The sequence below is a fragment of the Strigops habroptila genome, chromosome 6 (assembly GCF_004027225.2).
Source record: "Strigops habroptila isolate Jane chromosome 6, bStrHab1.2.pri, whole genome shotgun sequence".
Taxonomy (NCBI): Eukaryota; Metazoa; Chordata; class Aves; order Psittaciformes; family Psittacidae; genus Strigops; species Strigops habroptila.
Window position 1 is genome coordinate 8454776 of NC_044282.2, and position 18067 is coordinate 8472842.

The window sequence follows — 18067 nt, forward strand, 5'->3', positions numbered from 1 at the left end:
GCATTAAATTTGAGGTCTAATTAGTCATCACTGGTGCCTTTTTTCAAACAGTTAAAATGACATTTTCTTCAGAAAAATACAGTAGTGTGACTTCTTAGGACTTTCCTTTCCTAGCTTAATATTTATTTTAAATGCATTGCCTACCATTTAAGCTGTGCAATTCATGTCAAGGCACTGAAGGCAGAAAATACTCTCACACACAGTATTTTCTGAATTCTGCCTTCACTAGTTCCTTTTTTTTACATCTCAATGAAATCATACAAAAAAAAAAAAAAAGAGGAAGAGACTTCTAAACCAGCTTGCAGTATGTACAGTTTGAGCACTTTTTACACTGTAAAAGGAACTGATGAAAGGAAGGTATCTCAGTGTTCAAGGGAAGATATATCAATATTCCCAGTGATCAATTCACATCCAGGCTGAAAGCTCCTTATCACTCTGGCCTATCATTCCCTCATCTCCACTACATCACATATCAACAGGTTCATGCAATGTGGCTACAATTCCTTAGTCTGCTAGGTTACGTTGCTGAAGGAAGAACTGTGTAAACTACATTTTAAAAGGAAAATAAATGTAATTATGGAAATCCTGTTTCCCCCCAACACGTTCAATATTGAGATCAGGTACGGCAATAACTTGTGTGATGACTACAAATTGCTCAAGCGGGAGCAAGCATCCCTCAGTCTTTTGGCATCAATTCCTTGGACATTATCTTGCAATAGTGCTTCAAAGTAAATATAATTGTGCTCGAAACATGGCTTTTTAAAAACTAATGCGTTCAGTCTCTAGCAGAGAAATGGATGAAAAGCAATATTTTCCATCTTGGATAGCTAGAAGTCTGTCACAGATGGAGCACTCAGCTCTAGCATAAAGCTCACAATTTAAAATCATCTATATGATACCATCTGGTAGTGAAAACGTCTAGCATTAGAGGGGTTAGAAGGTTTTCTTTTCCTGGTGTTCCTTCTGCCTGGGCATTAGGACATGACTAGGGATAGTACATGACAGAATAGGAAAAATGAAGTAAAATATAAAATTACCATAAATTAACATTTTCCATAAGACTTATAATGACATTCTGTGTTAAGATATCAAGAAACCAGAAAGCAATTTCACTTTGCTCTTTCCATGTGGTCCTTTAAATCTCATATTGTTTGGATTCAATGTTAGAATAGGCTATTTGCCTTGTCATTCTATATAGACTGAAAAAATTCTAAGCTACAGGATTTTTTAAACCATAAATTTGACATATCTGGAAGAAGGGAGTTATAACAGCTTGTAATCATCAAATCGATTTCTTGTCTTCAGCATGCTGTATTTCTTACATTACTTTCACTAAGGAAAGAAATCTGAATGCTCTCAATAATAGTTTTAAATGCTTATAGATTTGAAGAGGAAATGCAAAACATTCTTACAGTTGTCTTCAAAATTCAGCATGTCTTTTCAAGGACTAATTTTAATGAAATTGAAATGATTAAAGAAATGACAGGAATCCACTAAAAGTAGAAATGTTTCACTTGCAATACCCTTTGCATGTATTAAGTATGCATGCAAATACCTATTTATTATGTTTATTAACATTTTATGTTTATTAACATTTTATGATAGTTGTAATGCTGATTATTAGAAATGTTTCATTTGGGTTAGAACTTAAAGTTGCCTAAAATTGCGTTCTTTTCCTAAGAAGGCACAATACATGTTACTAACCCTGTTCAGATTTAATTTAAGAGAAGTTCACAAACTACTGTAAACTAGTGAAAAAAAGCCCCAATCCAAACCCAACACAAAACCCCACAATTAAACGTGTTCACAACACAGTAGCTGCAGTAGAATGACATAATTTATTCAAAAAGTAGTTTCTGGTTAACTTCATGTGGCTATTGCTCCTGTATTAGCTTTTCCCACAGAAAAAGTATGACTATTACTGTTGATCCAACAATGCTATGAATTGTTTAGCGTACATGCAGAAACTCTCACTCCTTTAGTGAAGTTTCACTGTGCTAATCCCCTTGGAACGCAGCATTTATCACCTACCAAACAAGTGTAAAATATTTCAGTCCAAGAGGATTATCACTGACGTCTTCCTCTCTGCTTTACTGGAGCAGAAGAGGAGAGGGAGGGAACGTAGACAGAGTAATTCACCAGCTACAAAAGCAAAACCAAGTAATTACAAGAAAATTCCTAAATAATTTTGGCTAGTTGTCTTTGTCCCTCAGTTTTTTATTGTGGATTTCTTTATTTCATTGCTGGTTTTAAGAGGGCAATATTTACAAGCAACAAATCAAAATATGTCATATTTCCTGAAAACAAAAAAAGCAGGGGAACCATAGCCTAAGCCAAAACTATAGCCCTGACACTGCAAGTGTAAAACAGATACTGGAAGAAAATATTTTTTACTCCAAGAAGTTGTGACAGTCATTCAGCCCTCATACAACCATTCTGGCATCCCTGTTCCTTTTTCTTGAGCAATTTTATTGATTATTTTTGGTACAAATTCACAGATCTGAACACAGAGGTTAATACTGAGGTTCACCATGGGTTTTTGATACCAGTATGATATTCCTTGCATGATGATCTGCTCCTTTCCAAGCAGGTCTTAAAGTTGTTTTTCCAGTGTTGAGCTGATGCTTCCAGAAAACTAGTCACATGATAGATCTTTTTCTAACTGGTAACAGCTAAATTAGAGCCCATCACTGCATATTTATCACCAGGGTCAAATTGTCCTATCAGTGCTACCTTGTAAAATACAAAGATTGAGACATCAGTGTGCAGTTCTGCCCAGCCTCTTAATTTTCAGTAACCTGAAGCTCTCTGTATACTCAGCTATTTCTGTCACTTCAGTTTGTTCATCACTTTTGCTTGACCAATGCTGAATATTCTGCTGGAGCAAAGGTTCTAGCACAAATCCTGCTAGGAGCCATAGGCCAGTTCTTCCCTTGCAAAATTTATTTCTTCTTTCTCTATTGCTTGTTTCCTATATGCTTACGGATTATCAAGTAATATTTTACTATAAAAAAAAAGAAGGGAAATTAGCAGCATTTTACTGGCAGAACATTATAGCAAAATCCCTAGCTTCCTATGCGATTACATCTGCACTACTGGAAATGACATTACTCTCAGTATGTTGTTCTTTCCCACAGAAAGCCCTCAGGTCTCTTGGAGGGGCAGCTGTAGGTGGGGGCCACCCTGGGCTGAAAAATAATTGTTTTTCTGATAGACTTCCCTTTACTGATAGTTCTGATGAACTGTCTAATATTTCAGTGTTTGCGATTGCTAAAAGTCCCATCATATTTTTGTTAGAGAGGTGTTGGCTTTTATGTTAAGGTAGTGACCAGAAGGATTTAATCACATTCTGCATATCCAAATTATCTTTTTTTTGGGGGGTAGGATATCCTTTTTCTCCTATTCTCTTCTTCTCTGATATAAAAATGGTTGTTCAGACCTCCACCTTCAGTTACTGCTATGGTTAAGCCATGGATGATGCGATTCCTATTTCTATTGTTTACAAATTTATTTTAGATACTTCAAAATGTAAAGTGATGCCAAAATATAAATCAGACCTTTTTTTTCCCCTGAGATTCCTATTAAAAAAAGTCAGCTGTACTTCATTTCATGCCATAGGAATGACTGTTAAAGTTTTTTTACTCAAAGTGATTTACCATAGTTTTTGTCAGGGACAATCACCTTTTCTATAGCAAAATACGACACCTTAGATTATAACAAACAGAAACTTTCAGTGCATGAGTATTCCTTTAAATGTATTGCAGTTATCTTCATGATTTAAGCTAGAATATTTGCTTTAGGGACTTAGAGTATTGTACAAATGTTTAGCTTGCATAATCCCCAAACTAAGTATAATTAAAGATATATGAGTAGCCTTTAAACAGTTGTCACTGAAATTCTAAAAGAAACTTGTTCCACTTATCATCCTCCTTTTTCCCATTCCTTTCATGCCACAAAAAACGAAACATAGATGTAAGAATTCATTTAAACTGGCAGACTGCATCTTGACCAGTTTTTATCTTTAATTGCGTGACTATACTGTTTACAGAAAAATATTGTTCATATAACTTCTACAACATCAAACCCAAGGATAACTAGTAAAAGAAAGTACAGTTACAACTGCATGGAACAGACTGAATTGTTGATCTGTTCTGCAAGTCTGTTTTTCCAGACCCATTCACCCAAAACACAGACAAAAGCAATCATTACAAGAATTCTGCCACACATTTCCTACCATTATTTATTCACTGACTCTTGTGAATTAGAGAGCAAAACCAAAGCAAGTATAATTTCAAAAAATTTATATATGCCACTTTCAGGAACCCTAAAATTTTTTTTTTTTTAATCAGTGACTTTTCAGGATAGCAGTTTTGGTGGGATTTTTGTTTGGTTTTTTGTTTGGTTTTTTTTCAGATGATACAGAAAGAAGTGGCTAATCTTGCTTTTGATTTTTCTTATCTTCCAAATTACTCTAACCAGTTTCTTAAATAATGCAAATGCCCCGTATCTTGGAAACTGAATATGCCAAATAGATTCATCTAATCATATTCTACTTATCAAATCAGTAAAAATATCTTTAGACCAAACTGACTGTCAGTCATTAGGTGGTAAAGTGAACAGTTTCCAATAAAATAATTTTTTCCCCCATACAATTCTATAAATAAATTGAATATACAAGTTTGAGAAACATAGTCATCACAAAAGTTAGCAGAAGAAAGGTTCAATGTATTGATGACTAGTTGTCTTGTTAGGAATAGGCTGTAATTTCACTGAGAAAGGGAACAATTCATAATTGAGAAAACTTAATAGTGCCCATTTCTACAAACAAGGCTTCAAGTGATTTAACAGTGTGAACGAGACTACACATGGTGAATCATCAGAGTAAGGGTGTCTCCACTAGTACTGCAAGGCACTCAAATACTAAGTTTAACCTCACTGTGGTACTGTCCTTTTCATGCAGGCATTGCAATCATCTTTTACTGTGGCAAGAACAGAGAGCAGAAGCTGAGGCAGAAGGTCTGATTTACAGGAAATCTGGGTCAGAGCTGATAAATGGACTCAAATCCCCCAAGGTTCAGTCAAGTGAGATTTGAACTACAAAGTCTTGTACCTTTTCTGCACTTAAATAAATGACTTATTCTGTGAGCAGATGATATTTAATAGATTAATAAACGTTTACTTCTTCATGTGCAGATTCAGATCCCAAAGATTTGCATTCCAATTTCACTGAAATACGAAAGCTACAAAACAAAACAGTACTCATACCATTACTCACATGTTTATCTGTGTTTTGTGATGATAAATACCAGTACATCTTTTACTAAATCTAATTTAACAACTTTTTGTCAAGGATGGAAATTATCTATGCTTGCCTTAGATGGTGTCAGTTCAGACACTGAATGCTAGCACGATGCATGCTCCATAACATGATTTCCATATCAATGAAATTAAAATCTTCTATTATGAAATTGTTTTTGATGTGCAGAATTCTCAAGACATCATCATGCTTTCAGGGATAAGACTTAACACTTCAAGAAGCCCTTGAAGAATTTATGTCAGCTCCTGGCCTCATTTTAGTGAATGGAATAAAAAAAAACCCCAAACATGCATTGACTTCAATAGGGACACGATTTCACCTGAAGTTTATGCCTATGAAAAAAGAAAAAAAAAAAGGAAGCAGAACTTATTAAAAAGCTGAAGGAGCAGCCACAGACAATGAGAAAGACAGACTTTTTCTTAATTTTAGAATAGTGAGTTTGTATTCGATGCTGAGGTTCTGTAAAAAAAAATTGTAATCCATCAATCTATGCGTTGTTATGAAACTGTAAGATAAAAAAGATACTTAAATGAGCTCTTCAGAGCAGTTCATACTAAAATAACTTTCCTTCTTCAGCTATGAGAGGTGAGTTAGCTGTTGCAGTTTTGGGGAAGTGGAACAGTAGATAGGACATGACTTTATTCTGGTTTCTGACATGAGGCTGTGTGATGTCACTTGTATGAAGACTATGAAAGTGCATAGAGGATGTAAATCACCATGTACCAGTTGCACAGCTGGTTTAAAACCTGTTTACAAAAGGTATTTACCAATGTTTGGTTGTTAAGCTGAAAAAGGTTTTGTCATGGAAGGTGCGTGTCCACTCCAGGTTCAATTCAATTAGTATTTTTAAGGATGATTTGGATGATAGATCTATTGGATGATAGACTTGAACACTGTTTATATCAGAAGGATAGCAGAGGGCAGGACTGCAATCTCAATGGTCTCAGCAAATTGAAGAGATGACCTAAGAACAGCAGGGTGAATTAGCTAAATAAAAGAGCAAAGTACTTCCTGTAGGCAGGAGGAATCAAACAGATGGAAGGTAACATTTGGCAAGGTAACAAAATATGGCAAAGAGAACTGTAGGAGATTTTAATAGTGATTCAGAAAGGAGAATCAACACCCCGTGCAAAATCCAGAAAATCTGATTCAGTAAAGCTTAATGGCAGCTTTATAGATAAAATACCAGAAGTCCCATAGATCTGCTTTACTTGGTGCTGGTGAGGTCTCAGCTGGACTATCTTTTTTGTTTGTTTGAGGTTTTTTTGTACTTCATGCTAATAGACCTACAGAGTCTATGGGAAAAATTTAGAGGAAAACAATGAGAATAAAAGACCTAGAAAATATGAGCAATAAGGAAACCTGAAAGAAATATATCTATGTTGCCTAAAGAAAATTAAAAAATGAAGAATAAGCATGATAAATATCTTTCAATATTTAGATGGTGTAATGAGAATGTTTGTCCTGCCTTTTCAGGAAGGTAAAAGATATTCAGTAAAATCATTTTGGTAGGATACTAGGAAAAACTTCTGGCACACAAAACCAGGCTACTTGGTAGTGATACTCAATCCATTTTGTTATTTTATAAAAACTAATATAAACACTTAGCTAACCAAGTGTAAAAGGTTAAATATGATGATTTCTATGTGCAAGAAATATTATAAGGAGATCTCCTCTTTATGTTTCTATAAATCTACTATAGGTAATTTAGCATCATATAAGTAGAGGAGCAAAAGAGACAGAACATTCTGGAGTCATGGGTATATCTTTCTAAATACATCAGCAACAAATGAATATGTAATTTGCTTTTATTTTTTTTCTTTTTCATTCTAATGATAAAATAAATCATCATCCCAAAGGACTTTATACTTAACATAGTGCCATGTGACTTTCTATGTATAAAATACAGGACACATTTCTACAGTTTGATATTTAATTCTAAAGAACTAAAATAAAATATTCCTTTGCCAAGGACTTACATATTCAACAGTTTGCCTTTTCCCCCTTTTTACCGTATCTAACATGTACCATGAAGCCTATCACAAAAAAAATACTACGGAAAAGAAACATTAATAAAAATACACCCTTAAATTTTTAAGTAGGCTGAATACATATCCCCTGCTCAGGATCAGAATTCTTCAGATCAGACCTTTCGCTCTGAATTTTTCATGCAGTCTTTCCATTTTTCTTGTTATAAGTGTCTTCTACACTACTAATCAATGTAAAGCCACAAATTCTTGACATTGCTCTGCTTTGAAGCATGCGCTTACTTCATTTGCTTTTTTAAGGATTTCAGGTTTTGAAATTCAAGTAATTCATGCTCTGAACTGAAAACCTAAATGCTTATTATTCATTTGCATGTTGGTATGACTTTTTGTATAAGGTTTTCAAAACTGACTCCCATTGTTTCATGGACATGGCAGGCAGGTTTTCAATTTATTTCATGTGCAGCATCACTGGCTTACTTTGCACCAAAACGATAATCAATGAAGCAGGATAATCAAATAAACTATGCAACTCCAACTGAAAACACGAAGCAGTTTTTCAGTATGTTTATAAATGAAAATTCTACTATTGCCATTCTTTCTCCTTTTCTTGAAGGCAAATCAATAAATGCAGGATTTTCAAAAAAGCATAAGGAATTTATTGCTAGAACCCCATTTTCAGTAGACTAAACACTCAAATTCCAATTTAAATGCAATTTAGGCTCCATGGCACCAGATTTTTAAATATATAAGGAACTTGGTGTTAAAGGAAGGCATCCCGTTGTGCTTAACTACCATGAATTCAATGGGTGATAAGCACTTAGGGTTAGATTCAGCTCATTTAACTTTAGCTGTCTACTAGTCAGGTATCTACTCCGAGGCATGCTGGCAGTCTAGGCAGAGAAGCAGGGGTCTCCAAAGAATGTTTCAGCCCAACAGGGGAAGGAATGTAAAAAGGAATGAGAGAGACTGAAGAATTACACATGGGAACGGGCATGCCGCATGGTCATGCACATAGTCATATGTTCTGTTGAGAAGGAGCCAGACACATCATCAGCCTCTGGAGTCACAGAGGCTTGCTGGTTTCCTTGAGTCCATGTTTTCTTACCTATAACTCACCATCTTAAATAGATAGCAGAATACTTGAATATCATGTGAAAATAATTTTTAGAGTTTGGGTTTTCGAAGACCTAAGTTATATGTGTAATAACACCCTACTTCTATGCAATTTGCTACTTATGCTTGTAATATTTTGCACCACCACTGTATGAGACATGAAAGAGATGGTACTTGATACTTACCAACTTTGAAAACATGCTTCTTTATGATAGGAAACAAAGGAGTACTGTTTTAAACTGCAGTGTAAAAAAACTTATATCACTTTTTACATACTCTTTTTAACAGACACATTTTTGTGCTTGTGCCTAAAGCTAAACAGAATGGGTACAGGAATCAAACAAATTTCTCTCTCAATAAACTTTAGTCTTCAGAGACGTTTTATACAGAAGCAATTCTACTCTGTAGAATCTATCATTAATGCTACATACTGTGACACAGGCAAACATTCTTTAAAGATAAGTTAGATTGCTATACTCATTTTTACTTTGAGACCTGAATCAGGATAAGTATTATTATCTCCTCGATATGTTTTGCCAGAAATATAACATCAAAGTTGAGTCTCCATAGTCTTTTACAAGCTCCTGCTTTCACTATGTGGAGAGAGATATTTCTTGAAAGGAGCCAAATTACTTTAGATTGGTACTTTACATTATTTCCAAGTGTGAAAACCCAAGAGTCTGGCAATTATCACTATATTCTCATTCCTGTAGCAGGTTTTATATACTAATGAAGAGAAAAAAACCCAATTACATAGTATCATAGTCTGTTGTTACTAAGTGTTCCTGTAACCTCTTCTTCCAAACAGCTGTCTGAGCATATAACTTTTTCTTTATTAAAACCACAGAATTCAGGAAGGCAAACACAACAGCCAGAAGTTGTAGTTTTAAGAAACATCTTGTGCTTTGAACCCCATTATTGTTTGTCAACCATGAAAAATGCAGTTAGAATCTCAAAAGCTTGAGACTCTACAGAGTAATCTAAGTTGACATCATTTAATTCACTTTTCCATATATCATGGATTGCTGCCTTTCAGCATCAGTTTTGGAAATATTCCTTTCATTGGAATGAGAAAGGAAGAAAATGACAAGAAAAAATTACTAATATTTAAAATTAATTATATGGTTTTGAGGTAGCAATTTTACAGGAGGAAAAATTAATTTCTGTTGTATCTCAAATAGATACATTGCACCACATTTCTGGAGATATCTGTTTAAATATTTAAGGAGATTTATCTAGTAAGTGTAAATTCTCTTGGGGTGCAAAAAGCATAGCATGGCTCTGTGGCTAAGGCAGATATTCACTTTGAAGTATTTGTGACAGTTTGAACATATTACTGTCTTCTTAGCTTTTATTAGTGTTTTCTTTAGGAGCTACTCACCTCCTTCAGTGCAAAGTTGTGTGTGTGGGTAAGAACATATCTTATGTGGCTGCTCAGAGTGGCTTAATATACACTTGCGTATTTTAGCCCACAGATAGACCATGAATGTTCAAGTGCTTCAGTTCTCTGGCAGGGCCATGGGAGTGAAACCCTCCAGCAGAAGGGTAACTGCAAATACAGAGTGTTATGAGGAGCTACGATAAGAGATGATCAGCCACTGCCGCCATTTTCAGTGCATAGCCTTATGGTCTGTGAGCTTGCTGCTACCACCACAGCGGTGAGAAAGGAGTATGGTAAAAATGACACTGCACTGCTTGTTGGCTGCACTCACACTATTCTGTGGGATGGGGACAATATTAAACAGGATCAAAAAAGAAGAGTTCTTCACAGCTCACGTTGCTTTCCCCATTTCACTAAATGCTTATTAATATGTGAAAAGATGCTGAACACAATACAGAATTTTTATTTCCTACTGGATTAACACTGGCATAATTTGCAGTGACATAAGGATCAGAATGGTTTAATTCAGGAATTCAAAGTAATACAAAGCTACTCGGGAACTGTATGGGCCTACTGTTGCCTTGAAATTTCTGGTAGACCCCTGGTTCACAAGATGGAGCTTATATGACAGATTATAATTAGAAAGCAATTTATACTTTGAGAAAAAGTAAATATGAAGAAAGCATATTCTAGCCAAGGAACCTACATTGAGAACAACAGATTGTTAAGGACTAAGTATTGCATAAGTACTCAAAAAGAATAAATAATTAAAAAAAAAAAAAAGCTGACACCATAAGACAGTGAAATTTAACTTGGTTTTAAAAAGCGGAACATATTTTTGTATGTTTTCATACTTCTACAAAAGATGAGCGGGTGCTCTGGCAGACCCCCCAGCTTTCAACTATGGTACAAAACCCTTCAGCCCTTGTCCATGAACAACTCCAGAGTTCGATTTATATACCCATAAGAAACTGTCTATGAGAGGCATAGACAACTCCTCAGAAGAGCTGTCATAGGAAACATGCATTCTGATCTTCTGTGTATCTGCTTCACTGGAAATAAATTTATCTTCTAGTTTTTCATTTTAAGTAAAATTAAGTTTTTTCCATGAGTGCTTAAACAATTGGTGAAATGCTAGCAATAGTTCACTATAGCATTCAGAAGTTATTTCCTTATGGAGAGGAACCAGGAAAGCTGCCCAGTCAAAGTAGGACTTGGTGTCACTTGCCTATCCATCCTCAAAAGGATGAGAAACGCCAAAAATGTGCTGAGAAAGTTAAGACTTCATGAAGAATTTCAAAGATACAACACTTGTTTGTGTTCTCCATGCAGTCTCCTGTTTGTTGGTTACCACTTCTTACTCTGTTTCATCACATACTATGACTACGCGCCATTCAGGACGGGCTCTATTTGTGTTATCTGTGTCTAGGGCTCATAGCATAATTGCACCCTGATATCGAATTGGGGCCACTAGATGGTACTGCAATGTAAATAATAAATATTTAAAAGAAATCTCATAAACATATGTTTGTTTTTTCTGCAATGTGGTGGCCATAGCATTTGAAGGACTTGCAGAAATATCCATGGTACTGCCTTTAGATATATGCCAAAATCTCCATCTAACTATACTCTATGCTGTTTTAAGGCATATATTAAAATATGTGCTTAAGGATCTTAACAGTATAACTAAGGTACTTTATATATACACTCATATATGATATTTATATAATACATACACACATACGTAAATTATCATGTGGAATTATCATCTGATCAGTCACTACACTTACTTAGATTTATAGAAACATAGAATAGTTTGGATTGGAAGGGACTTTAAAGACCATCTAGTTCTAACCCCCTTCCATGAGCAGGGATACCTTCTACTAGACCAGGCTGCTCAAAGCCCATCCAACCTGACCATGAAGACTTCCAGGGATGGGGCAGGCACAGCATCTCTGGGCAGCCTCTGCCAGTGTCTCACCACCCTCACAGTAAAGAATTTCTTCCTCATATGTAATCTAAATCTACTTTCTTGACAGTTTAAAGCCATTCCCCCTTGTCCTACATGCCCCTTGCAAAAAGTCCCTGCCCGGATTTCTTGTGGGCGCCCTTTAGATACTAGAAGGCTGCTCTGTCTCCCTGGACCCTTCTCTCTTCCAGGCTGAACAAGCTCAACTCTCCCAAACTGTCTTCATAGGAGAGATGCTTCAGCCCTCAGATTATCTTCATGGCCCTTCTCTGGACTCGCTTGTGCAGCTCCACATCCCTCTTGTGTTGGGGGCCCCAGAGCTGGATGCAGTACTGCAGGTGGAGTCTCACAAGAGTGGAGTAGAGGGGCAGGATCACCTCCCTTGGCCTGCTGGCCGTGTTCCTTTTGATGCAGCCCTGGACACAGATGGCTTTCTGGGCTGAGAGCACACACTGCTGGGTCATGCTGAGCTTCTTGCCAATCAAGACCTCCAAGTCCTTCTCCTCAGGGCTGCTCTCAATCAATTCTCCTACCAGCCTGTAGCTGTGGTTGGCATTGCCCTGATCCAGGCACAGGACCTTGCACGTGGCCTTGCTGAACTTGTTGAATGAGGTTGGCACTGGCCCATCTCCCAAGTGTGTCAAGGTCCCCCTGGATGGCATCCCTTCTCTCTTATTCATGTGTTCCTTTATTCAGTGCATAACTATTAGATTACAGGAAAAGTGTGCATATATAAATCAATATGCAGATGTATGCTTATTAATGAACTCAACAAAATATAGCCCTGAATTTTAAAATATAAACTTTTTACAATAAGCAAAATCTATACAGCCATATTTCATATTTTTCTATAATTTGAATGATTTCCTATCACAATTTGCTTCACCATTAAAGAGATGAAAAATTCCACTTTTATCGAAATGTTTTCTACCATATGCTACATCTACAGTAATAAACAGTTAAAATTTATAATCAGTTATCTTTCAGCTAGTAAAGCTGGAAGTTTAAAAAATTGCTGCAAAACTAAATTATCTGAAACCATAAGCATGCTTAATAGTATCTACCCATGAAACTACCCTCGGAATAACCTAACACTGCTGGTTGCCAGCACTATTTTCAATTTTCATCTGTTAGATATATGATCAAGCATGTCAAATCTGCCCTGAGTAATAGAAGTGAAAAAATAAAGTCATTTACTTAAAACATTCCGATAGCTATTTATCTGAAAACCCTGGTCAGATTTACTGCTCAAAGGCATTTACTTATAAAGTTAACCAGATGCTTTGAGTTGAAAACTAATTTAATTTCTCTGTTATCTTAACAGGACATCTGTTAAAACAACATCCAAGGAAGGTAATATGTTCAAAATTAAACATCCTGCAGGTTGTTTCATTAGAGTATGCGCAACATTGACATTTAACTGTTAATGACCACCACCTTAGGAAAATAATTAGTAAATGTGGAATCAAAGCAGTGTAATGATTATACTAATGGACACAAAGTAATGTAGAATGAATGTGTAACTAGTCTAAGCTCAATCTTGTTACCAAGTTCATTGCTTTGTTACATCTGAGTTACACTGAAGATGAAAGAACCATTTCTTTTATTTCCTTCTTAGATCAGCTTTGTCTAGTTATCAAACTGTCCCTTTAAAATCAGAGTATATTAGCTGCAGAAAGTGTTCAGCACTCATAGCCAGCATGTTTTTTAAGCATCATGAATGACAAGCTATGCAAATCATATCCTGAAGTAATCTGCATTATTGCACTTAATTTGCATATGGATATAAACTGCACTTCAGAGCAACTAGGTATCAATCCAAGCAGTGGTATGAGAAAGTCAGATGCAATGGTAGATGTGTACTTGCCAATGTTGGGATATTCAAGTGAAAAAGGTGCCTATTTCTGGTTTGTCCTTATAACTTTGCTGGATAAGATGGTGGGGACAAATGAGAATGGTAGGAGGAAATGTGGCTTCATACTTCCTCCCACCTCTTCCATTTATTTCCACCAGCAATGCAGGGCAACGTTAATTTGTCTTTTGGCAGGAAGTGCTACAACCATTGCTGCTTTTTCCTCTTCCCATTAGTGTCATCCAGTGGAAAAGAAAAAGAGAAGGGATAGACTGCACTACAGCCACTAAAATCCAACCATATATGGTTAATCCTGGACTAACATCTCAGGTTAACAAAGGAAAGGTGAATTTATCAGTCGTGAAAAGTTGCTAATGCACGAACGTCAGCAGTGGATGGATTTCTAAACTGCTCATTTCTTTCTTAAGATCTTTTGCATCAGATGCTCTCCCACAGTTCTGGTTGGTTGCTGAGCCTGGCTGGAGGTAGGAGAATGGACTGACCATATCCTGACTTTACTATGAACAACCACTATGAATATGAAAACATTGATATTAATCACAGTGTATATTGGCAGTTGGGGAATTCCACTTCTATGATTTCTTACATTTGTCTTTATTACTCTGCTTCCACGCTGTGGAAAACAGTCAAACTTGCATTTCAGCTCCAGAGTGGATAATACTTGCAGATAATAAAATAGCAGCAAACTCTCTCCTTAAACCTTTATTTCTGTAGTAGTTCCTCTGCACTCCCAGAACTGTCCCTCTTCCCAGGGGTATTCTCCAGCAATGCCATTATTTTGCCTTCTGCCTGCTCCCTATCAGTTACATTACCAAGTTTGGTTAGCCTTCCTGGTTCATACTTACCTCAGCAGGAAAGTGGAAGAGTTACACATTTTCACTATTTTATTTGACTGCAAGGTTTATATGCAGGCTAAATATAATTTAGGCAACTAAAGTTCCCTAAATACAGTATCAGGCACTTAAACATTCATATAAATTGAATTGTCTTTGAATTAAAGGATTCCAATTCGTTTTGAATCTGTGTTAATACTTCTTCCAGACAGCAAGGATAACCTTCATCTTTCTGCATTTTACTAAAGATACTATATAGTTTTACATATATGTGAAGACCTTTTATGTGTGAAGACCCTTTAAATGCTTTATATGTAAAGCATTTGAAATTGTGAAGAGTGAAATGATTATTTATTACATGATAATTAGCTATTTTTCTTGCGAGGTGCAACAAGTTGTGTGTGGTTGGAATAAGAATTCAACTACAGTAGGAGGAAATAGAAAGCTGAAGTACTAAACTGCAGTTAAAAGCCTAAAGGGGGTGTTAGAAAAGATAAAGCATGATTCTTCTCAGAGGTATACAGTGAAAAGACAAGAGGCAGACAAAGATTTCAGCAATGGAAATTTTAACTGCATAACAGGAGAAGATTTTTCACTATGAGAATGGTTAAGATCTAAAGAGGTTGTAAAATTTCCATCCTTGGAGACTTATAAACCTTGACTGGCTGAAACTCTCAGCAACCTGATCTAACTTTGAAGTTGGTGCTGCTCTTAGCAGGAGACCGGATTAAGTGACCTTGAGAGGTCTTTTTCAACGTGAATTACTCTGTGATTTTGTGGGTCTTATATTTGCAGATATTTGGGGTGGGTAAAAGAAAATATATCCAGAAACATTTGATTTCCCTTAAAACTTCTGGCAGAAAACAATCTGATTGAACATTTTTCTTTAGTTTATATTTTAATAGCTACAATACATTCAGTTCTTTGTATCATATTTAATAATTTCAAATAAGTGGGTTTTTTAAAATCTTTCCTATTCTTTCATGTTCCCCCTGTTGCAGCTCAGGACAATGTAGGAAAGGAAGTAGCTTCATTCGAATGCAAACAGCGCCTGGTTTTGGTTTTGTTTTTTTTTTTAAAGAACAGTAGCTTGTAATTCAGATCTGCAGAATGAGTGTTAAATTAATGAGGAACTGCACTTTCACTACACATGGTGAGCTATGTACATACTATCACCACTGTGCTTAGGTGCCACAGTTCTGTACATAAGCTTTCATAGCACTGTTCTACCTGTTTTCAGAGCAGAGTTGAAGTACGACATTTACTTATAGGAAGTATGGAAATTAATTACATAATAGCCAATGAGGAGAAAACAAAATATGTAATGGCCACACATGGTAAGAAAAGCACAATTATTCTTTTTTCTTTCCCCTTCCTTAAGCTTTTTCTGACTGCGCAATAAATGGAGTAAGATCCAGTATGGCAGCCTCACTCAGTTCCCAACCGTGATTAATCTCCAAAATAGGCCATTCTGTACAGAGATTAAGGAAAAGATTGTGAAGGAAAAAAACCCACAACAAAAACCCAGTTGTTACTGCGTAATTAAAAGCTATGTAAAATGAATGTACAAAAAGAGCTAAATTATGCTTATATAAGCAACCTGGCATTTCTTGATACTGGAGTTTTTGACTTTCAAACACCTAATTTTTGTGTCAAAGACATGTAAGTACAACCTTAAGATTTAATTTATTAAATGTAGCCTTTATATGTAACCATAAGAAAAATGTCAAGAATGCCACACAAATAGAAACTAACTCAATTTTGACAGTTAAAATGAGTTTTCAAAAAGTGTATTCTTGGTCACATTCACATAGTATTGTAGGGACTACAGCAAAGTGATACTGGAGCTCAGCCAGGTAGGAGTGAGAGGAGAGCTCTGGTATCTGGTCACACAACAAGTAGGGTTGCATGCAAGGAGAACCAAACGTACTGGCATAAGGCTGGGACTGCAAGGCCTGCTTTGGACCCTAGCTGGTCCCCCTCGTCCACCACAGAAAGTCCAGCCTCCACCTTGACTTCCAGTAAGTGACAGCAGCATCATCTCTATGCTCCCACTCTTGTGATGCGACCAACGCAACCTCAACCATGCATTTTTTGCAGTGAAAAAACATCTACTCATTTTTAAACTGAAAATGGGAGTTTGATAGTTCTTATTCTGCTTCTGTTCTGCTTGTAGGATCCTTAGACATCATTAGGGAAAGCTTTTAAATACCTTGAAGAGTGCTGTTTCTTCATTACAGGAGCATTTGCAGCACTCTTTCTACTGAGAGTCTTAATTCAGAGGTTGCAGTTGAATCCCATAGAAGTAAATGGGAATTTTGTCTGAAGAAGTAAAAAATGCTAAACAGACTGTTCTCTTTTTTCTTTTTTTTTTTTTTTGTTCTGAGATAGCTGAATCTAGTTCCTTGTGTATTTAAACAAATCACTGAAATACTACATTTTCTCAGAGATGCTTTCTATTATGTTTCCCCTTTTGTTTCACCAGTGTACCCGAGATGTGGCTCATTCAAGACATGAGGTTATGCTTTTTGTATGCTACATTTGCTTAGCCACAGGCCAGAATAAATATTACCACTCCTGAAACCTACTTACAGAGTAGGGCACACACCAGCAAGCAAAACAGTACCCAGACTAATTAAATATTATTAAAAGGTAATACTGAAAAGTAAGTCTGAGAAGTAAGTTTTCTAGGCATTCATTCACAGATCCACATAACTAGGTTAAAAACAAGTGATTACACTTCCTTTTTGTTACAAAGCCATAAATATTCCAGCTTGCTGTGAAAGAGTTTCAGCAAAGACAACCATGCCTCAAGGACAGAAAATAGTGTGATGCCATTTTCCACAAGATATATATGATTGCAATGGTGGATAATGCAAACAGATTTGCATAGCTGTTCACTAATAATCCTTGAGTCTCCTCAGTCTCTTCAGAGATGACTACCTCATTTTAAAATTTTCTGAGTCTTTGAAGGCCTGTTTCAGTGTAACAATGAGAAGCTGTAAAAATGCCATGACCTCCACCCCCACAACTAAAATAAAAAAGGATGAAGCTAGCAAGCCTTTTGTAATAAGGTATATTAACAATTGAAACATGTCCTCTCCACTGTCAGAAGATGATGATGGAAAAATTGATGTATGCATACACAGAACAAAAACTGTTCTCAAAACTTAAAAAAAACCCCCAAAAGCTTCTCTTTTATTTTATTTGGTAGAAAGTTATAAATAATACACACAAAAATGAACTATACCCAGCTGAACTATTATTAGGCTGTAATTTTAACCTATTAATTCCTAAAGCCATGCTGCACAGGATCCTCTCTCCTGATTTATATCCTCAGAGGCATCCCTGTGGTACTTATCCAAAGGTTATTTTTTATTCTCTATTTAGAACCAATTCAGATCCAGAGCTTTCTTCAAGGTTCTATGTGCCATTCCAACACACAAAAAAAAAATACACAGGAGTATCATTACAGATTTGAAGTTGCAGTTATTCCCAGATGAATTTATAAATAATAAACAAGATTCAGCTTAAGATGTATGAATGTGACTGGAGACATAAAACTTAAAATGATCCATTTTGTAGGATACCTA

The 18067-nt window shown here is 36.0% G+C and overlaps 1 protein-coding gene across 3 annotated transcripts in view; it reads right to left on the reverse strand.

Annotated features, from left to right (window-relative positions):
- Positions 1-18067, reverse strand: part of NKAIN2 (sodium/potassium transporting ATPase interacting 2) — a 538764-nt gene that overhangs the window by 231189 nt on the left and 289508 nt on the right. The window lies entirely within an intron of this gene.